Here is a 23,542-nt window from a genome sequence, read left to right on the forward strand (position 1 = left end):
GTCACCTAGAGAAGATTGATACTTATCATAGTAGAAAAGACTAGAAGTTGATATCACACACAAACTTTCACAAGCTATCATATTTCCCATCAATTCTAAGTGCCCATTCGTCTTTCCTAAAAAACATTTACTCTCTCCTAAGAGGCTTACATCTCCTTCCCCTTTTCCCACTGAGATGGGAATTCTAAGCTATCTTGGGGAGTTAGTAGTTTTTTCTGCTTATCTTTCACATATACATGAGGTATAAGTGAAAATAAACTTTGGTGTGTTTTTCTCTTGTAAATTTTTTTTTTTTTTTTTTGTCTTTTTGCTATTTCTTTGGGCCGCTCCCTCGGCATATGGAGGTTCCCAGGCTAGGGGTCGAATCGGAGCTGTAGCCACTGGCCTACGCCAGAGCCACAGCAACGCGGGATCCGAGCCGCGTCTGCAACCTACACCACAGCTCACGGCAACGCCAGACCGTTAACCCACTGAGCAAGGGCAGGGACCAAACCCGCAACCTCATGGTTCCTAATCGGATTCGTTAACCACTGTGGCACGATGGGAACTCCGTAAATCTTTTATTATTAGCTATGAACTCAAAAGGGTAGAAGAATTATTTTTCCTCCTTTAACAAAGGAATAGGTGATGGAAGTACCAGTAAGGAGGGGAGTCTTGAAAGTGATTTGATAGGCAAGAAGAAGAAATGGATGTTTTCCAGCTAAAATGATGAATAGAATGTTTTGATGGGTTAAAATTGCAGTGATGCTCATGAAAAGAGGGAGGATGGGGACAGGACAACCTGCAAGTAGGTACTTGAAATGATAAGTTGTTCATGGGTGTCAGGACAATTCGAAGCACTGGGAATAGGAGTTGGAACAGTTTGATTTGCTGCATCAATACAAATGCCTTCCAACTCCATAATTCCTGATCTGATTTCTTAAATTCCATTTTTGTTTAACCACTGGTTTGCTAGATACAAGTTCTTTACGTTGTACCTTTCCTGCAAACTCACACTATATCTTAAAGCTAATTGGATTCTTTTGGTTGCAAGTAGTAGAAACCAATTCTGGCTTGGCTTAGGCAAAAAAGGAACACCCAAAAAACTTTATTAAATAGTCAAACCTTAAGAAGTAGGAAACCATGGAAGCTCTGAAATATGATTTGGTGGTCAATTTTCTAACATACTTCTATTCCAAACACTTAGATGTCAAGAATCTCCTTTTTCTTTTTTTTTTTTTTTTTGTTTTGTTGAAGTGTAGTTAATTTACAAGATTGTGATAATTTCTGCTGTACAACACAATGACCCAGCCGTATATACATAGCCATTCCATTCTCTCTCAGAAGGAATTTCCTTTTTCTATATAACATATTCCCAAACTCAGGAAGAGAAAATCTTACCAACCTAATGGACATGCAACTACATCACAATATTGACATGTGGCTGCTGTAAATCTATACCCTGTTCAAAAGGGAAAGAAATTCTCAGAGAAGAAGTTATTTTGAGCTCTGAAGGTGAGGGTCACATCTTAGAGACAGTGGAGTGGTACATGGGAAGGAAATGCCACAGCAGACCATTCCAGATACATATTCCCACTCCAGATACATCTGTCCTTAAGGTAGCAGCATGAAAGAACTAATACAGAAGTGCCAAAGAGCACATACCAGCTATCATTTTTTTAAAAATTTAAATTTACACTGTTGTGGTAGTTTCATGTGTATACCAAAGTGATTGATATCTTCTACATTTTCTTTATCTGTTCATCTGTTGATGGATACTTAGGTTGCTTCCAAGTCTTGGCTATTGAAAATAGTGCTGCTTAAGAACATTGAGCTGCATGTATCTTTTTCACTTAGAGTTGTCTCCAAACACATGCAGAGGAGTGGGATTGATGGATCATATAGTATGAATCATATTTTCAGTTTTTGAAGGAACCACCATACTTTTCTCCATAGAGGCTAAAACAATTTACATTTCCTCCAACATCATAGGAAGGATCCTTTTTCTCCACACCCTCTCCCACATTTATAATCTGTAGAATTTTACTGGTGGTCATTCTGACCTGGGTGAGGTGATACCTCATTGTAGTTTGATTTGCATGTCTCTAACCATGACAAATATTGAGCATCTTTTCATGTGACTGTTGGCCATATGTATGTCTTATTTGGCGATAGGTCTATCTAGGACTTCTGCCCATTTTTGTTTTTTTTTTTTTTTTTTGATATTACGCTGTAAGAGCTGTTTGTGGATTTTAGAAATTAATCCCTTGCCTGTGCATCATTTGCAAATATTTTCTCCTAGTCCATAGGTTTCCTTTTCCTTTTCTTTATAGTTTCCTTTTGCTGTACAAAATCTTTTAAGATTAATTAGGTTCCATTTGTTTTGTTTTTTGTTTTGTTTTGTTTTTATTTCCATTTTGCTAGGAGACAGGTCCTCTGCCCCCAGCAAATGGTGGTGGTTTAAGTCAGAGTGTTCCCCTCTATTTTCCTCTAGGAGTTTTATAGTATGAAGATTACACATATGCCTTTATGCTACTTGGAATTCATTTTGTATGTGGTAGTGTTAGAGAATGTTCTGATTTTATTCTTTTGCATGTAGCTTTCTAGTTTTCCCAGCACCACCTATTGAAGAGACTGTCTTTTCTCCATTGCGTATTCATTGCCTCCTTTGTAACAGATTAATTAACCATAAGTGTATGGGTTTATTTATGGGTTTCTATCCTATATCATTAATTTGTATTTCTCTTTTTGTGCCAGTACCATACTGTTTTGATTACTGTAACACCATAGTATAGTCTGAAGTCAGGGAGCATGATTCCTCCAGCTCCATAAATCTGTTGCATTTCTATACACTAACAATAAAATATCAGAGAAAGAAATTAAGGAAACAATTCCATTTACTATTGCATTAAAAAGAATAAAATACTTAGGGATAAATCTACCTAAAAAGGAAAATTACCTGTACTCTGAAGACTATAAAAAACTGATAAAAGAAATTGAAGGTAACACAGACAAATGGAAAGATATATTATGTTTTTATATTGGAAGAATCATTATTGTCAAAATGATCGTACTACCCAAGGCAATCTACAGATCAGTGCAATTCCTATTGAATTCCAATGACACTTTTCACAGAACTGGAACAAAATTTTTAAAAATTTGTATGGAAATACAAAAGACACCAAATATCCAGCTTTCTTTTAAGATTTCCCCAAAGATATCACATATTTCTGTTTACATGTCACATGGAGTACATATCATACGTACAAGGGGGCTAAGTATTGAAGGTTTTATTCCAAGTTTCAGTTTGCCCAGCTAAAAACTAGAATTCATGTCAGAGGAAGTATAGAACAGATGTTGAGATAAATAGCTAACAGCTTTTTTCCACACTTGGGAAAATACATTATACATATAAACACGCAGGTATATACTCACATGAATATTCATATGTAGAGTATTTATGAAGGTGTGTATACCTGTATGTGTGTATACATATACAATATATATATGCAATTTATAATGATTTTTATCATTATAGCTGGTTTACAGTGTTCTGTCAATTTTCTACTGTATAGCATGATGACCCAGTTACACATACATGTACACATTCTTTTTTCTCAAATTATCATGCTCCAACATAAGTAACCAGTCATAATTCCCAGGGCTACACAGCAGGATCTGTTTTGTTCCAAAGGCAATAGTTTGTATCTATTAACCCCAAGCACCCCATTCATGCCACTTCCTCATGCTCTCCCTTGATAACCACAAGTCTATTCTCCAAGTCCATGATTTTCTTTTCTGTGGAAAGGTTCCCATTGTGCCTTATATTAGATTCCACATATAAGTGATAGCATATGGTATTTGTCTTTATCTGACTTACTTCACTCAGGATGAGAGTCTCTAGTTCCACCCATGTTGCTGCAAATGGCATTATTTCATTCTTTTCTATGGCTGAGTAGTATTCCATTATGTATATATACCAATTCTTCCTATTCCAATCATCCATTGGTGGACGTTTGGGTTGTTTCCATGTCTTGGCTGTTGTGGATAGTGCTGCAATGAACATGCAGGTGCATGTGTCTTTTTCAAGGAAAGTTTTGTCTGGATATATGCCCAAGAGTGGGATTGCTGGGTCATATGGTAGTTCTCTGTATAGATTTCTACAGAGAACAGTACCTCCATACTGTTCTCCAGAGTGGTTGTACCAGCTTACCTTCCCACCAACAGTGCAGGAGGGTTCCCTTTTCTCCACACCCTGTCCAGCATTTGTTCTTTGTGGACCTATTAATGATGGCCATTCTGACTGGTGTGAGGGGGTATCTCCTGGTAGTTTTGATTTGCATTTCTCTAATAGTCAGGGATGTTGAGCATTGTTTCATGTGTGTTGGCCATCTGTATCTCTTCCTTGGAGAAATGTCTATTCAGGTATTTTGCCCATTTTTCCATTGGGTTGTTGGCTTTTTTTTTTTTTTTTCCTGTTGGGTAGTATAAGTTGCATGTATACTCAGAGAGTAAGTAAGCCCTTGTCAGTTGCATCATTTGCAATTATTTTCTCCTATTCTGTAAGTTGTCTTTTTGTTTTCCTGTTGGTTTCCTTTGCTGTGCCAAAAGCTTGTCAGTTTGATCAGGTCCCACTGGTTTATTTTTGCTCTTATTTCTGTTGCTTTGGGAGACTGACCTGAGAAAACACTTGTAAGGTTGATGTCAGAAAATGTTTTGCCTGTGTTCTCTTGCAGGAGTTGGATGGTGTCTTGTCTTGTATTTAAGTCTTTCAGCCATTTTGAGTGTTTTGGGGCATGGTGTGAGGGTGTGTTCTAGTTTCACTGATTTGCATGCAGCTGTCCAGGTTTCCCAGCAGTACTTGCTGAAAAGACTGTCTTTTTCCCATTTTGTGTTCTTGTCTCCTTTGTCAAAGATTAATTGACCATAGGTGTCTGGGTTTATTTCTGGGTTCTCTCTTCCGTTCCATTGGTCTGTGTGTCTGTTTTTGGTACCAGTACCACACTGTCTTGATGACAGTGGCTTTGTAATATTGCCTGAAGTCTGGGAGAGGTATGCCTCCTGTTTGGTTTTTGTTCCTCAGGATTGCTTTGGCAATTCTGGGTCTTTTGTGGTTCCACATAAAGTTTTGGATTGTTTGTTCTAGTTCTGTGAAAAATGTCTTGGGTAATTTGATAGGGATTGCATTGAATCTGTAGATTGCCTTGAATCTGTAGATTAATTTTTACAGTATTAATTTTTCCAATCCAGGAGCATGGAATATCTTTCCATTTCTTTGAATCCTCTTTAATTTCCTTGATGAATGTTTTATAGTTCTCAGCATATAAGTCTTTTACCTCCTTGGTCAGGTATATTCCCAGGTATTTGAATTTTCACGGTGCAATTGTAAAAGGTATTGTATTTTTGCTTCCCTTTTCTAATATTTCAATGTTGGTATACAGAAATGTGTCTGATTTCTGAATGATAATCTTATACCCTGCTACATTGCTGAATTTGTTGATCAGTTCAAGTAGTTTTGGGGTTGAGTCTTTGGGGTTTTCTGTGTATAGTATCCTGTCATCTGTATACAGTGACAGTTTTACCTCTTCTCTTTCTATTTGAATGCCTTTTATTTCTTTTGTTTGATTGCTGCTACTAGGACTTCCAGTACTATGTTGAATAACAGTGGTGAGAGTGGGCATCCTTGTCATGTTCCAGATTTTAGTGGGAAGGCTTTCAGCTTTTCTCCATTGAGTATTGTATTTGCTGTGGGTATGTCATAAACGGCTTTTTTTTTTATGTTAAGCTATGTTCCCTCTATACCCACTTTGGTAAGAGATTTTTGTTTTTTGTTTTCTCGTGGTGTTTTTTTGATGTTTGTTTTGTTTTGTTTTGTTTTGTCTATTGTCTTTTTAGGGCCACACCTGCAGCATATGGAGGTTCCCAGGCTAGGGGTCTAGTCAGAGCTGTGGCTGCTGGCCTATGCCAGAGCCACAGCAATGCCAGATCTGAGCCTCATCTGCGACCTACACCACAGCTCACAGCAACGCTGGATCCTTAACCCACTGAGTGAGGCCAGGGATGCTCTTGTTTCCTAGTCGGATTCATTTCTGCTGTGCCACAATGGGAGCTCCATGGTAAGAGTTTTTGTCATGAATGGATGTTGGGCTTTGTCAAATGCTTTTTCTTGCTGTGTTGAGATGATCATGTGGTTTTTGACTTTTCTTTTGTTAAAGTGAAGTATGGTGTTGATTGATTTGTGTATGTCGAACCCTCCTTTTGAAACTGGGATGAATCTCACCCGGTCATGGTGTATGATCTTTTTATATGTTGTTGGATTCGGTTGGCTGAAAGTTTTTGAGAATTTTTGCATCTATGTTCATCAAAGTTATTGGCCTATTGTTTTCTTCTTTGGTGGTATCTTTGTCTGGTTTTGGAATTAGGGTGATGGTGGTGTCATAGAATGAATGTCTTTGGGGGTGTTCCTTCTTCTTCAACCTTTTGAAAAAGTTTAAGGAGGATGGGTATAAGTTCCTCTTTGTATGTTTGGTGGAACTCACCTGTGAAGCCATCTGGTCCTGGACTTTTCTTTGTAGGCAGTTTTTTTATGACGCATTCAATTTCATTTCTAGTGATTGGTCTGTTCAGTTGATCTATTTCTTCTTGATTCAGTTTTGTCAGGTTGTAAGTCTCTATAGAGTTGTCCATTTCTTCCAGGTTGTCAAATTTGTTGGTGTACAATTGTTGATAGTACTCTGTCATGGTTTTTTTTGTTGTTATTTCTGTAATATCTGTTTTGACATCTCCTTTTTTCATTTCTTATTTTGCTTATTTGGGTTTTTTCTCTCCTCTTCTTGCTAAGTCTAGTCAGAGATTTGTCAATTTTGTTTACCTTTTCAAAGTACCAGCTCTTGGTTTTTTAATGATTTCTTCTATTGTTTTTTTAATCTCTATTTTATTGATTTCCTTTTTGATCTTTATCATGTCCTTCCTTCTGCTGAATTTAGGGGTTTTTTGTTCTCCTTTTCTAATTCATTTAGGTGTGGGGTTAATTTGTCCATTTGAGATTTTTCTTCTTTTTTGAGGAAGGCGTGTATTGCTATGAATTTCCCTCTGAGCACTGCTTTTACAGCATCCCATAGATTTTGAGTGAATGTGTCTTCATTATCATTTGTCTCAAGTTATTTTTAAATTTCCTTCTTGATTTCCTCATTGACCCTTTGGTTTTTAGTAGCATGTTGTTTAGTATCCATGTAGTAAATTTTTTCTCCCATGGGCATGCACACACTCTGTTGCAAGGAATTTCCTATGGCAGTCTGCCCATCTTCCTCTCTCCCTCCCCAACAATGGCGCCTTGCCTCTCCTGTGAGGCCAGACCTTCTCCTGTGTTCCCTCTGGCATGGAATTCAACTCCTTAGCCTGTGGCCTACCATTCCCCTTCTCATGGTGCTCTGCTCCTTATCCCCTTAGGCTGTCTCCACACCACCAACCCCAGTCCTCTCCCCAGGACTTACCTTTGGAGCCTAAGTCTCAGCTCCCAGCCCCTGCATGAGCATCTCAGGCTGTGATGTCTGAGCCAGTGGTTCAGATGATCTATGTGGCTCTCATACTGCTTTGCTGTTCTCAGTCCAGCTGCTGTGCTTTCCTTGGTGACTTTGAGGTCTCTCCAACTTGACTGATCTTTCTGTCAGTTAGGTGACCTCCCAGGAAGTGGGTTCCTTTTCTCTTTCTCAGCTCCCTCTCCCGAATGCTAGTCCTGTCATGATTCCTTTTCTCTCTTTCTTTTTCTTTTGTTCTATCTAGTTATATTGAGAGTTTCTTGCCATTTTTGGAGGTTTTAAATTCTGCCAGCATTCAGTTGTTCTGTGCGAGTTGTTTTATATGTAAAAGTGTTTTTTTGAGGTGTTTATGGGAGAAGGTGAGTGCAACCTCTTACTCCTCTGCCATCTTGTTCCACCCTAGTAATTTAAAACATTTTATCTGGTGTTCCCAAGAACCATTAGGATTGGAAAAAACTTCTTCATGCTTTATAATTAAATAAGTATTGACCAGTTTCTGTAAATTCTATTCTGGAGTTATTCTTCATAACAGTGGTGAATTACAACTAACCATTCTTCGGAAATTCTTTATGTGATACTGGTGGGTACAGATTCCTCTTGCATGTAAGCATGTTAAAAGTCATAGAAATGCCCCGCAGTAACCAAGCTAATTAATATTAAGCCAGAAGAATACTTTGAGCTTAATGGAAATGAACTTTTTTTATATATTTTTTTTTCTCTTTTTAGAGCCATACCCAGGGCATAAGGAAGTTCCCAGGCTAAGGGTCAAATCAGAGCTGCAGCTACCAGCCTTCACCACAGCCACAGCTATTCCAGATACAATCAGCATCTGCAGCCTACATCATAGTTGACAGCAACACTGGATTCTTAACCCACAGAGCAAGGCCAGGGATTGAACCTGCATCCTCATGGATACTAGTTGGGTTCAGCAGCACTGAGCCACAATGGGAGCACCTCTTCTTCTAAATTTCTATGAATATTACATACATCTTGAGAAGATTTGTGCTAGCACAATCAACTGAATATTAATGAACAAATAATTATATTAATAAATTATTATTTTTTATTATTACTCAAATGAACTTATCACATCTGTAGTTGTATAATGATAACAATAATCCAGTTTCACAGGATTTACATCCCAAAACCCAAACAAAAATAAATTAATAAAAATAGTTTTAAAACAATATACAGTAGCCATATTTTTGTGTTTAATTTTATAAATAATATTGATCTAGTATTTTATTTTTTAAATTATAGGAAAATTATAAGACAAAATAACTTCTTTAGTTTTTATAAATTTTTAAATTTTGTTTTAAAACATAATTTTAGAATTAATACTTAAAAATAATTTATTTCCAAATTATTTTGAAATCAAGTTTGTTTGTTTGTTTTTTGTCTTTTTGTCATTTCTTGGGCTACCCCTGCAGCATATGGAGTTTCCCAGGCAGGGGGTCTAATCAGAGCTGTAGCCTCCAGCCTATGCCAGAGCCACAGCAATGTGGGATCTGAGCCACGTCTGCAACCTACACCACAGCTCATGGCAATGCCAGATCCTTAACCCCCACTGACAAGGCCAGGGACCGAACCCACAACCTCATAGTTCTGAGTCAGATTCGTTAACCACTGCGCCACAACGGGAAATCCAAAATCAACTTTTTAAACATCAAAAGTATACTTTTATTTAAAATGAGTTGGATTATTCAGACATAGTTTTATATGACCTGTACACATTATATAATCATAGTTGAAATGGTGTTTCTTCATACAACTCTAAGAATTCAACTATTTTAACTTTCATGCACCATCCTTTCTGAAAATCATTTGTCTTTAGTGGTCCTTCATTATTTTCAATATACAAGATTGATTGCAGAAATTATCCTTTACTTTTTTTTAACAAGATGGAAGGGTCATTCCGTTTAATAGGTCTCAAATGTCCCTGTACCTGATACCTTTGCAACTGACAAGGGAAACTAGTTTAAATGTCTAAAAATTCCAAAGGCAGTATTACATTAAATGTATGCTAATTGCTTGTGGCAAATTATCCTATTGATAGAGAAATATGTACTCAAGTTCCATGTGGATATTATTTCTTTGAACATCATAAATGATTTTAAATGAATGTCTTCAAAGTAATCTTTTGAAATGAGTTAGCTATCTTTAGTTTGTAAATTACACAGTATGTACTATTTTCAATCAAACAGTGACCAGTAGATATCAAAGAATTTGTATATTAGAAGGATGACTTTCAAGGCTCACTGCTTGAAAACTCACCTAGAAATTAGTTTTATTTTATCTTCCCAGACACAGAGGTTTAAGAGATGCGATGCTATTGACATTATGCTTCAGTTTTTTAAATCAGCTTTTCATATTCTTAACTCCTGTAGCAGTGTAGATAGATTTGGAAACAGACTTTACTAAAGCTTAAAATCCCCCTCCCCAAATTCTATGTAAATGAAATAGCCTATTAAAATTCCGGGGAAAAGTTATATTTTTGGTTAAGTAAATTTTAAAAACTTTTCTGTCATAACTTCTATTTCCAAAAAAGTCCATTGGCATGGCTATAAAGCTCTAAGATTTGTGTAAATTTAGTGTCTTTTATCTGAGATTTTCCTTGCCTCAGTACATATAATTTCATAAGTACAAATAAATCCTATCTTTGATAATATTGTATTTTATTTTTTATTTTTATTTTTTACTTTGAATAAATCCTCAAAAATATTTTCTTCATCTTAATTTAGCAAAGGCTGCCCACAGTGAACAAACATTACCTTATTTGGTATTCATAGGAACACTCAGACATATATAGAACAGAAATGTTATTTCTATTTTACAGAGGAAACGGATGTGCTATGTGAGGTTAAATGACTTATGCATGGCTCAGGGATCCGTAATAGGGGCAGGGTGAGCATGCAACCATAAGTGCACAGCCATCAGTGCACAGCAATCAGCACGCTATAGTCAGTGGTCCTGCTCACCTTGCCATAGTGGACATTGAAGTTGTCCCTGAGGCAACCTCCTGTCACAGTCGAGGGACCAGACCTTGGCCCCAATTTGTGTGCTTGCTCCCTTTACCAGTGCAGTCACCACAGAGGGCACCCATGAGGTGGGTACCATGGCTTTTATGGACTCTGGGACACTGGGTGCCCAGCACCCTTGTGCTACCGAGAGGAGCCACCACCACTGAGGCTGAGGTGACCTCTGGTCTTGTTGGCACCAACCACCCAGCAGGTGAGCCAGAGCCTGTCTGACACTCACCAGGTGCTTCCCTTCTCCAGGTGTTACCTTTAAGAGTATTACATTTTTAAATAAAAAGCTGCAGAACAGAGAATAATATTTGTCTTGTTGGAGGTTTAGAGGAACATCATGACCTGATTGTGACCTAACCTACAAGGACAACTACAAGAAGAAAGAATCCAACATTAAGAAGTTTGTAACAGGAGCTCCTGTTAAGGTTCAGTGAAAACAAATCTAACTAGCATCCACGAGGATGCAGGTTTGATCCCTGGCCTTGCTGGATCCCAGGCCTTGCTATGGCCTTGCTCAATGGGGTTAAAGATCCTGCATTGCCATGAGCTGTGGTGTAGGTCACAGACCTATTTAGTTAGGATCCTGTGTTGCTGTGGCTGTGGTTTAGGCCATTGGGTACAGCTCCGATTCTACCCTTAGCCTGGTAACCTCCATATGCTTCAGGTACAGCCCCAATAAGCCAAAAATTTTTTTTTTAAAGTTTGAAACAACTAAGCATGTCCTTCCTTCACTTTCCCTTTACTTTTTAAAAAAATTACTCAAGGATTACATTATAGTTGTACAATGATCATCACAACCAAATTTTATAGCATTTCCATCCCAAACCCTCAGTGTATCCCCCTAGCCCCCAACTTGTCTCATTTGGAAACCATATGTTTTTCAAAGTCTGTGAGTCAGTATCTGTTCTGCAAAGTTCAGTCTGTCCTTTTTTTAGATTCCACATGTAAGTGATAGCATTTGATATTGGTGTCTCAAGTCTGACCTCACTTAGCATAATAATTTCTAGGTCCATCCATGTTGCTAAAAATGCCAGTATTTCTTTCCTTTCAATGGCTGAGTAATATTCTATTGTGTATATGTACCACTTCTTCTTTAGCCACTCCTCTGTCAGTGGACATTTAGGTTGTTTCCATGTCTTGGCTATTACAAATAGTGTTGCAATGAACCTTGGAGTACATGTGTCTTATCCAAGTCATGGTTTTCTCTGGATAGATGCCCAGGAGTGAGATTGCTGGATCAAATGGTAGTTCTATTTTTAGTTTTCTGAGGCATCTCCATACTGTTTTCCACAGTGGTTGCACCAATTTACAATCCCACCAACAGTGTAATAGGGTTCCTTTTTTCTTCACACCCTCTCCAGCACTTATTGATTGTAGACTTTTTGATGATGGCCATTCTGGCCAGTATAATGTGATACCTTACAGTGGTTTTGATTTGCATTTCTCTAATACTGAGTGATGTTGAACATCTTTTCCTGTGTTTTTTGGCCATCTGTATGTCTTCTTTGGAGTATTGTCTGTTTAGATCTTCTGCCCATGTTTTGATGGGGCTGTTTGTTTTTTTGAGCTGCAGAAGGTGTTTATAAATTTTGGAAATGAATCCCTTGTCAGACTATTCATGTGCAAATATTTTCTCCCATTTTGTGGGTTCTCTTTTCATTTTGGTTAGGGTTTCCTTTGATGTACAGAAATTTTTAAGTTTAATTAGGTCCCATTTGTTTATTTTTGTTTTTACTCTCATTACTATAGGAGGTGGATCTGAGATGCTGCTGTGGTTTATGTTTGAGAGTGTTTTGCCTATGTTTTCCTCTAAGAGTTTTATAGTATCTGGTCTTATATCTAGGTCTTTAATCCATTTTGAGTTTATTTTGTGTATGGTGTTAGGGAGTGTTCTAATTTCATTATTTTACATGTAGCTGTCAAGTTTTCCTAGCACCACTTATTGAACAAGCTGTCTTTTTTCCATTGTATATTCTTGCCTCCTTTGTCATAGATTAGTTGACTTTAGGTGCATGGGTTTAGTTCCGGGCTTTCTATCATGTTCCACTGATCTGTATTTCTATCTTTGTGCCAATATCATATGGTTTTGATGACTGTTGCTTTGTAGTATAGTCTGAAGTCAGGGAGCCTGATTCATCACTCCGTTTTTCTTTTTCAGGATATCTTTGGCTATTCTGGGTCTTTTGTGCTTCCAAACTTTAAAATATTTTGTTCGAGTTCTGTGAAAAATGTCCTTGGTAATTTGATAGGGATGGCATTGAATGTGTAGATTGCCTTGGGAAGTATAGTCATTTTGACCATATTTATTCTTCCAATCCAAGAGCATGGTATATCTTTCTATCTATTTGTGTCATCTTTGACTTCTTTCATCAGTGTCTTATAGTTTTCAGAGTAGAGGTCTTTTGTCTGTTTAGGTAGGTTTATTCCTAAGTATTTTATTCTTTTTAATGCAGTGATAAGTGGGATTGCTTCCCTAATTTCTCTTTCTGATCTTTCATTGTTAGTATGTAGAAATGCAGTCAATTTCTGTATATTAATTTTTCCTGTGACTTTGCCAAATTCATGGATGAGCTCTAACAGTTTTCTGGTAGTCTTTATTATTCTCTAGGTATAGTATCATGTCATCTACTGATAGATTTACTTCTTCCTTTCCAATTTGGATTATTGTATTTCTTTTGCTTTTATGACTGCCATGGTTAGGACTTTCAAAACTATGCTGAATAGTAGTGGTGAGAACAGACATCCTTGTCTCGATCTTGATATCAGCAGGAATTCTTTCAGCTTTTCACCACTGAGAATGATGTTAGCTCTGGGTTTGTCTTATTAATTGGCCTTTATTTTGTTGAGATAGTTTCCCTCTATACCCACTTTCTGAAGGGTTTTTTTTTTTTTAATCAGAAATTGTTGAATTTTGTCAAAGGCTTTTTCTGAATCTATTAAGAGGATCATATGGTTTTTATTCTTCAGTTGGTTAATGTGGTGTATCACACTCATTAATCTGTGGATATTGAAGAATACTTGCATCCCTGGGATAATTCCCACTTGATCATGGTGTAAAATTCTTTTAATATATTGTTGGATGTGGTTTGCTAGTATTTTGTTGAGGATTTTTGCATCTATGTTCATTAGTGAAATTGCCCTGTAATTTTCTTTTTTTGCAGTATCTTTGTCTGGTTTTAGTATCAGGGTGATGGTTGCCTCATAGAATTTGTTTGGGAGTATCCCTTCCTCTGCAATTTTTTGGAATAGTTTCAAAAGGATAGGTGTTAGCTCTTCTCTAAATGTTTGCTAGAATTCGCTTGTGAAGCCATCTGGTCCTGGACTTTTGTTTTTTGGAAACTTTTAAATAACAGTTTCAATTTCAGTATTTGTGATTGATCTGTTCATCTTTTCTATTTCATCTTGTTTTCATCTTGGAAGGTTGCACTTTTCTAAGAATTTGTCCATTGCTTCTAGGTTTTCTTTTTTTTTCTTTTTTCTTTTTTCTTTTTTTTTTTTTTTTTTTTTTTTTGTCTTTTTGCCATTTCTTGGGCCACTCCCATGGCATATGGAGGTTCCCAGACTAGGGGTCTAATCGGAGCTGTAGCTGCCAGCCTACACCAGAGTCACAGCAACTCAGGATCTGAGCCGCATCTGTGACCCACACCACAGCTCACAGCAACACCGGATCATTAACCCACTGAGCAAGGGCAGGGATTGAACTCGCAACCTCATGATTCCTAGTCAGATTCATTAACCACTGCACCACAACAGGAACTCCATTTCTTCTAGGTTTTCTCTTTTATTGGCATGTAGTTCAATGTAGTAGTCTCTTATGATCCTTTGTATTTCTGTGATGACCATTGTTAACTTATCCTTTTTCATTTCTAATTTTATTGATTTGAGTCCTCTCTCTTTTTTTCTTAATGAGTCTGGCTCAGGGTTTATCAATTTTGTTGATCTTTTCAAAGAACCAGATTTTAGTTTGATTGATCCTTTCAGTGGTTTTCTTCATTTCTATTTCATTTGAGCTTTTATTCGTTTCCTGATGTAGGCTCGTATTGCTGTAAACTTCCCCTCTTAGAACTGCTTTTGCTGCATCCCATAGGTTTTGGAGTGTTGTATCTTTGGTGTCATTTGCTTCTAGGTATTTTTTAATTTCCTCTTCAATTTCTTCAGTGATCCATTGGTTTTTAGTAGCATGTTGTTGAGTCTCCAAGTGTTTGTGTTTTTTGCAGTTTTTTTCTTGTAGTTGATTTCCATTCACATAACTTTGTGGTTGGAAAAGATGCTTGACATGATTTCAATTTTCTTAACATTACTGAGGCTTGATTGTAGCCCAGGATGTGATCAGTCCTAGTAAATGTTCCATGTGCACTTGAGACAAATGTTTATTCTGTTGTTTTTAGGTGGAATGTCTTATAAATATCTACTAAGTCCATCTGGTCTAATGCTTCTTTCCAGGCCTGTGTTTTCTTGTTGATTTTCTGTCTGGTTGATTTGTCCATTGCTGTAAGTGGGGTGTTAAAGTCCCCCACTATGATTGTGTTATTGTTGATTTGTCCTTTTAAGGTTGTTAGCAGTTGCCTTATATATTGTGGTGAAACCATGTTGGGTGCATGTAAATTTGCAGTTGTTATATCGTCTTCTTGGACTGATCCTTTGATCATTATGTAATATCCTTCCTTGTTCCTAAAAGTATTATTCATTTTAAGGTCTATTTTGTCTGATATGAGTATTGCTACTCCAGCTTTCTTTTGATTCCCATTTGCATGGAGTATTTTCTTCCATCCTCTCACTTTCCATTTGTATGTGTCCTTAGATGTGAAGTGGGTCCCTGCTTTCCACAGTGGTTGCACCAATTGACAATCCCACCAACAGTGTACTAGGGTTCCTTTTCTCCACACCCTCTCCAGCACTTATTGTTTGTAGACTTTTGGATGATGGCCATTCTGGCTTGTGTAAGGTGGTACCTCATCATGGTTTTGATTTGCATTTCTCTAATAATGAGTGATGCTGAACATCTTTTCATGTGTTTTTTGGCCATCTGTATGTCTTCTTTGGAGAATTGTCTGTTTAGATCTTCTGCCCATTTTTGGATGGGGTTGTTTGTTTTTTTTGGTATTGAGCTGCAGAAATTGTTTATAAATCTTGGAGATTAATTCCTTGTCAGTCTATTCATTTGCAAAGATTTTCTCCCATTCTGTGGGTTGTCTTTTTGTGTTGTTTAGGGTTTCCTTTGCTGTGCAGAAACTTTGAAGTTTGAGTAGGTCCCATTTGTTTATTTTTCTTTTGATTGTCAATACTCTGAGAGGTGGATCTGAGAAGATGATGCTGTCATTTATGTCAGAGAGTGTTTCTATGTTTTCCTCTAGGAGTTTTATAGTGTCTGGTCTTATATCTAGGTCTTTAATCCATTTGGAGTTTATTTTTGTGTATGGTGTTAGGGAGTGTTCTAATTTCATTCTTTTCCATGTGGATGTCCAGTTTTCCCAGCACCACTTATTGAACAAGCTGTCCTTTCTCCATTGTATATTCTTGCCTCCTTTGTCATAGATGAGTTGGCTGTAGGTGCATGGGTTTAATTCTGGGCTTTCTATGCTGTTCCACTGATCTATATTTCTGTCTTTGTGCCAGTACCATGCAGTTTTGATGACTGTTGCTTTGTAGTATAGTCTGAAGTCCAGGAGCCTGATTCCTCCAGCTCCATTTTTCTTTTTCAGGATGTCTTTGGCTATTCTGGGTCTTTTGTACTTCCAAACAAACTTTAAAATATTTTGTTAAAGTTCCGTGAAAAATGTCCTTGGTAATTTGATAGGGATTTCATTGAATCTGTAGATTGCCTTGGGTAGTATAGTCATTTTGATAATATTAACTCTTCCAATCCACGAGCTTGGTATATCTTTCCATCTATTTGTGTCATCTTTGATTTCTTTCATCAGTGGCTTATAGTTTTCAGAGTACAGCTCTTTTGTTTCTTTAGGTAGGTTTACTCCTAGGTATTTTATTCTTTTGAATGCGATGGTAAATGGGATTGCTTCCCTAATTTCCTTCTCTGCTTTTTCATTGTTAGTATATAGAAATGCTATCGATTTCTGTGTATTGATTTTGTATCCTGCAACTTTGCCAAATTCATGGATAAGCTCTAACAGTTTTCTGGTAGAGTCTTTAGGATTCTCTAGGTATAGTATCATGTCATCTGCAAATAGTGATAGTTTTACCTCTTCCTTTCCAATTTGGATTCCTTTTATTTATTTTACTTCTCTAATTGCAGTGGCCAGGACTTCCAGAACCTCAGAAAACTACACATAGAACTACGATTTGATCTAGCAATCCCACTCCTGGGCATCTATCCAGAGAAAACCACGACTTGCAAAGACACATGTACTCAATGTTCATTGCAGCACTATTTACAATAGCCAAGACATGGAAACAACCTAAATGTCCATCGATAGAGGAATGGATCCAGAAGATGTGGTACATATACACAATGGAATATTACTCAGCCATTAAAAAGAATGAAATACCAGCATTTTCTGCAACATGGATGGACCTAGAAACTATCATGCTAAGTGAAGTCAGCCATACAATGAGACACCAACATCAAATGCTTTCACTGACATGTGGAATCTGAAAAAAGGACAGACGGAACTTCTTTGCAGAACAGATGCTGACTCACAGACATTGAAAAACTTATGGTCTCCGGAGGAGACATTTTGTGGGGTGGGGGGATGTGCCTGGGCTGTGGGATGGAAATCCTGTGAAATTAGATTGTTATGATCATTATACAACTGCAGATGTGATAAATTCATTTGAGTAAAATAAAATAAAATAAAATAAAATAAAATAAAATTGCATTATCTAAAAAAAATAAATAAATAAAAGAAGAAGTGAAGTTGGTCCCTGGAAGACAGCATATATATGGCTCTTGTATTTATATCCATTCAGCCAGTCTATGTCTTTTGGTTGGGGCATTTAGTCCATTTATATTTAAGGTAATTATTGATATGCATGTTCTTATTGCCATTTTATTAATTGCTTTGGATTTGGTTTTGTTGCTCTTTTCTCTTCCCTTCTTCTCTTGTTCTCTCCTCTTGGGGTTTCATGACTGTCTTTAGTGTTGTATTTGATTTGATCATTCTTATTTGTGTGTGTATCAATTTTAGATTTTTAGGGTGCAGTTGCCCTGACGTTTTGATATAGGAGTCTATGTATATACAAGATCGTTTTAACTTGTTGGTCTCTTAATTGCACAGGTGTCCTGCATTTGTATGCTCCTCTTATGGTTTCTGATTTTGGTTGCATAATTGTGCCTGGATGATTTCCTATCTTTACTGTATAAATGCCTTTACTCATGAGCCTTGTCATTTGTGGTATTTTTGTTTCCTGTTGTGGCCTATTCTTTTCTGCCTAGAGAAGTTCCTTAGTATTTGTTGTAAAGCTGGTTTAGCGTTGCTGAATTCTCTTAGCTTTTGCTTATCTGTGAAGCTTTTGATTTCCCCTTCAAATCTGAATGAGAGCCTTGCTAGGTAAAGTAACCTTGGTTGGAGGTTTTGTCCTTTCATCACATTAAGTATATTGTGACACTCCCTTCTGGTCTGCAGAGTTTCAGAGTTCCCTTGTATGTTAATTTGTTTCTTTTCCCTAGCTGCTTTCAATATTTTCTCTTTGTCTTTAATTTTGGTCAGTTTGATTATTATGTGTCTCTGTGTGTTCCTCCTTGGGTTTATTTTGTATGGTACACGTTGCTCTTCCTGGATTTGAGTGGGTGGTTCCTTTCCCATGTTTGGGAAGTTTTTGGCTATTAACTCTGAAGATTTTTTCTGTCCCCTTCTCTCTCTCTTGTCCTTCTGGCACCCCTATAAAATAGATGTTGGTGCATTTAACATTGTCCCAGAATTTTCTGAGAATCTCTTCATTTCTTTTCAGTCTTTTTTCTCTTTTCTGTTCCACATCAGTTGATTTCCACTAGTCTGTCCTTCACCTCACTTGAGTTTTCTTCTGCTTCCTATATTGTGCTGCTGGTCACTTCTAACGAATTTTTTTTATTTCAGTTATTGTATTATGCATCTATGCTTGCTTAAGGTTTAAATCTTGTATTTCTTTGCTCAGTGTTTCCTGTAAATTATAAATCTTTGCCTCCAATTTATTTCCAATGTCTTTCATCATCTTCAGCATCAACATTCTAAAGTCTTTTTCCTGTAGGCTGATAATCTCCAGATCACTTAGCTGTTTTTCTGGTGTTTTTTCTTTCTTCCTTATCAGAGCTATAGTTCTATGCCTTTTATTTTTTATAGGTTTTTTTGTGTGGTGTCCTTTTTGCAGACCATAGAGTTGTAGCTTCTCTTACCTCTGGTGTCTTTCCCCCTTGTGGCTGAAAATGGTAAGGCAGCTTGCTGTAGGCTTTCTGATAGGAGGGACTGGTGCCTGACCACTGGTATGTGGGGCTGATTCCTATCCCTCTAGTGGGTGGAGCTTTGTTTCTATGTGATATTGGAAGCTACTAAGTGCCTAGGGAGGTCTTTAGCAGCCTGTTTACTGATTGGTGGGGCTGTGATCCCACCTGGTTTATTGTTTGGCCTGGGGCTTCTCAGCACTGATGGGTGGGGCCATATTTTCCCAACATGACCACCTCCAGAGAAGCACATGCTGATGAATATTTCTGAGACCTTGCCTCCAATGTCCTTCCTGCACAGCAAGCCACAGTCACCCCGTTTTCCCAGTAGATCCTCCAGGAACTGCAGTCATGTCTGACCCAGATTCCTATGGAGCCTCTGCTTTGCCCTGGGACTCAGTACACATGAAATTCTGTGTGCACCTTTCAAGAATGGGGTCTCTATTTCCATAGTCCTATGGAGCTCTCACAAACAAGCCCCACTAGCCTTCAATGCCAGACGTTTCAGGGATTCTTTCTCCCAATGCCAGATCCCCAGGCATGGGGACTTGACGTGGGGCTCAGAACTCTCACTCAAGTAGCTGAGTCTCTGTGATAGTTACCTTCCAGCCTTTGGGCTTCCCACCTGGGAGGCATGGGGTTGCTTATGTAGCATTATCCCCCCTCCTACCTCTTGATGTGGCCTCTTTGTCTTCTTGAGTAGGATATCTTTTTGAAAGTTTCTAGTCCACTTAGTTGAAGGTTTTTCAGCATTTGGTTTTAATTTTGTTGTTTTTTGAGAGAAGTTAAGCTTCAGTCCTATTCTACCATCTTAATCCCATCTCTTGAAAGTGCCTATAATATTGTACCTTGTAACGTTTCAGAGACATCATTCAGATTTCATTGATAATATATGAGGATTGTTCTTTACCTGAAGCTAGATGTGAAGTTTGAGTCTGGGATAGATATCTTGACCTGTTTGATCCTCCATTTGTTTATTTGTAAAATTAGATTATTCCTCTCTGGAGCCTTGTTTAGATCTCAGATTACTTTAGGACTAAAAATTATGACTCTTTGTATTGTGAATTTGGATGAAGTACAAAATTTGAAAGATGATCATTTTGTCTTGGATATCCTATAGAAAACTTTTTCTAAATAAATACTCAGCATAAAATGATTTTCATTGATAAGCATAATGCCAAAATGTATAGCAGATTTTTGAATAATTGAGCTTTCTGTATTTGTTGTTTTGAGTGCAGGTTTTATTGTAGCTTGTTTATTATACATTATATAAGAGATGAGTTCCTAATGGTACAAATTCAAATCCAAGGGTCTAGACCATGGTTGTAAAATACACAAAATATATCTTTTGGTAACAACATGGTTTTAAAATACGTGAAATATATCTTTTGTCAACAACAGCAAAAAAGTCAGTTAAGAAAGAAATGGAAAATTTTATTTGAGCAAAATTGAGGATGATAACCTGGGAACAGCCTCTCAGACAATTCCAAGAACTCTTCCACTTACTAAAAATCAAAGAACAGTTATATAAGTTTTTGAGACAGATGGCTGTACATTAAATGACTTAGTTTACACAATCCATATCTATGTGTTTAAAATGAGTAGTGAGTTGTACATCACCATGGCCCTTTACAAGATTAGAAAAGAAGGTTCACTCCTAAGGAGTTATTTTATTAGTGCTAGGAGAGTGTTGCTCTTTATGGTTGAGCAGGTATTTCTGTTGATGAAGAGCCTCAGTTGATGCATAATCTAGATAAACAATGCATAGTAAAGTGGGGAGAGGAACCTAAGGGAGGAGAAGAAATTTTATATTTAAATTTTCCTTGACCAGAGTTCCCATTGTGGCACAACAAAAATGAACCCGACTAGGAACCATGAGGTTGCGGGTTCAATCCCTGGCCTTGCTCAGTGGGTTAAGGATACCTGTGGCCATGAGCTGTGGTGTAGGTTGCAGACATGGCTCAGACACAGCTCAGATCCTGCATTTCTGTGGCTGTGGTGTAGGCCAGCAGCTATAGCTCTGATTTGACTCCTAGCCTGGGAACTTCCATATGCCACAACTGCAGCCTTGATAATAAATAAATAAATAAATAAATTTTCCTTGACCTCCCTTAGAATATTTTTTTTTGTCCATCCCCAGGGCATGCAAAAACCCCCAGCCCAGGGATTAAACCATAGCTGCATCAACTCAAGCCATAGCAGTTACAATGCTGAGTCCTTAACTTATAGGCCCCCAGGGAACTCCTTTTTTTTAATACGAATTTTTATTTCATCACCTTTGTATTCCTTCTACAGACCTTTAGTGTTTTTCCATTTTCCATACAATTTAAAGGACTCTGATTTCCCTTATCAATGTCAGCTTTTAGCTGTACATGACTGACAACAGTTTGAAGTATTTACTTTTTAGAAATTATGAAGATGAATTTGCAGTAGATTTCCAGATAGCAGGCAATTTATAGGAATGACATATTTTGGGTGGCATACTTTTTTTCCTTTTACTGAATAAACATTGTATTTGAATAACAATGTGCATGTCATTGTAAAAATTCAGGAGATAATCATTAAGACATATGTACTTCTTGCCCTCACAGGGCCTCACAAATCTTACACTCTAGTAAGGAAGAGAGGCAGTGAACTAAGTCATGATCACATGGCATGAATGACTTTTATGATGTCTTTGATTTCTATGATGACCTGAAACATGAACACACAATGGTACTTAATGTTCCTGTTTCTGGTATCTGATATTTTTTAATAATGAGAAGACAGAAAGCTGTCCTCTCACTTCTCTTTAATTGTTAAAAATAAAACAAGAGCAAAAAAGATTTTTGTCAGAAAAATAACTGTAATTTGACCATTCTAAATCAACCCCCTTTCATGTGTATGCATTCTTTTGTAGTATCTATACATGATCACATGTATTTTATATGGTTATTAACATACCATATTTGGGGGTTTAGTATGCTACTGCTGTTACCAAATGTTTTGTCAAATACTGCAATAATGTCTCATAATTATTTCTTTTAAGGGAGACAATCTACTTGAACAATTCTATTGTGTTAAATATTTACATTTTTCAAATAATAATATTGTCAACACAGAATATCATCAGGATAGACAGATATAGATATACATATAGATATATAGATTTATATATTTGCTTTTTTTAGGGCCCCACTCCCAGCATATGGAGGTTCCCAGGCTAGGGGTCTAATCGGAGTTACAGCTGCCGGTCTATTTCACAGCCACAGCAACACCAGATCAAACCTCATCTGTGACCTACACCACAGCTCACGGCAATGCCGGATCCTTAACCCACTGAGCAAGGCCAAAGATCGAACCAGCAACCTCGTGGTTCCTAGTTGGATTCCTTTCCACTGTGCCATGCCGGGAACTCCAGGATAGAGATATATTTCTTTGTTGAACTATTTCATAGGAGTAAATTATAGGATCTTAGGGTGTGAACATTTTAATATCTCTCGTTATGTAGTCTCTATTGTTTTCTGAAAATGCTATAACAGTATCCTGTGCCATCATAATTATGTATTTATTTTATTTTGAATAAATTATTTATTTTATTCAAAAAATATTTACTGAATAATTAATATGTCCTAAATTTCAAGTTAAACAAATTCATGGGATTTAACATACATTTGGGATGATCTGAAGGGGTGGGACAAGACAAAGTCCTTTTGGTGCCATAAAGCAATCCCAGAGGATGCAGGAAGAAGAATTTGTGAGTGTTTTAGAAAAGACATTTCATAAACTCTATCACAGTGAAGCACTGAAACATGTTCTCTTTAAGGTCTGGTTCCAGCCAACAGAGACTTCTGTACAGCCTCCTAATGATCCATCCAGTCCACTCTGCTTCTCCCTGTGGAATGCTCATGGTACAATCAGCTTTTCAAAGTGTTCTGCCTGTTTATTGATGTCCTGTTTAAAAATTTCAACAAGTAAACACAATCCTGGACTGAACAGTGATAACAAGGTAGCACAGGTGTTGCTTAGCCAGAAGATTATTTTAAAATAGTCTAGTGTTATTAAGGCTTCCTATTTTCCTCTCTATTTGAGGAAGAATCACCAAGTAGACAGAGCATCTTTCATATCCATCAACAGTTCTTGCAAACCATCCTACATACAAATGCTGTACTAATTTAACCGTTTTATGTTTTTCTTTCCTATTTATTAAATTTCACATCTTTGTATATGCTATTTTCCTTAATCCTCACAACCTATGGGTCATTTGTTATTAGCTCCTTTTGTAGATAAAGAAATGTAGGCTCAGAGAAATTAAGCAGTCTGTTTAGTTTCATACAGATTTTAAATTGTGAATCTGGAAAGCAGACCCAGAAGTGATTCTGAAAACTCTTTCCACTGGGTGCCACAGCTCAATTTTTACTTTGAGGTATGTGATGTTCTCTTAGATGAGGACACATTCTATAAATTAGCTTTCTGTTTTTTCTACATCTCATTTATTTTTCCTCTGCTTAGTGATGCAATCAATAGCTAATGTTTATTGAATATCAGTTATCTTCTATGTCCTAGCCAATTATTTTGTTTAATCTTCATAACAATCTTAAGAAGTAAATACTCTTATTTTGACAATTTTATAGTTGAGGAAT

This window comes from Sus scrofa, chromosome 1 (genome assembly GCF_000003025.6).
Source record: "Sus scrofa isolate TJ Tabasco breed Duroc chromosome 1, Sscrofa11.1, whole genome shotgun sequence".
In the NCBI taxonomy this organism is placed as follows: domain Eukaryota; kingdom Metazoa; phylum Chordata; class Mammalia; order Artiodactyla; family Suidae; genus Sus; species Sus scrofa.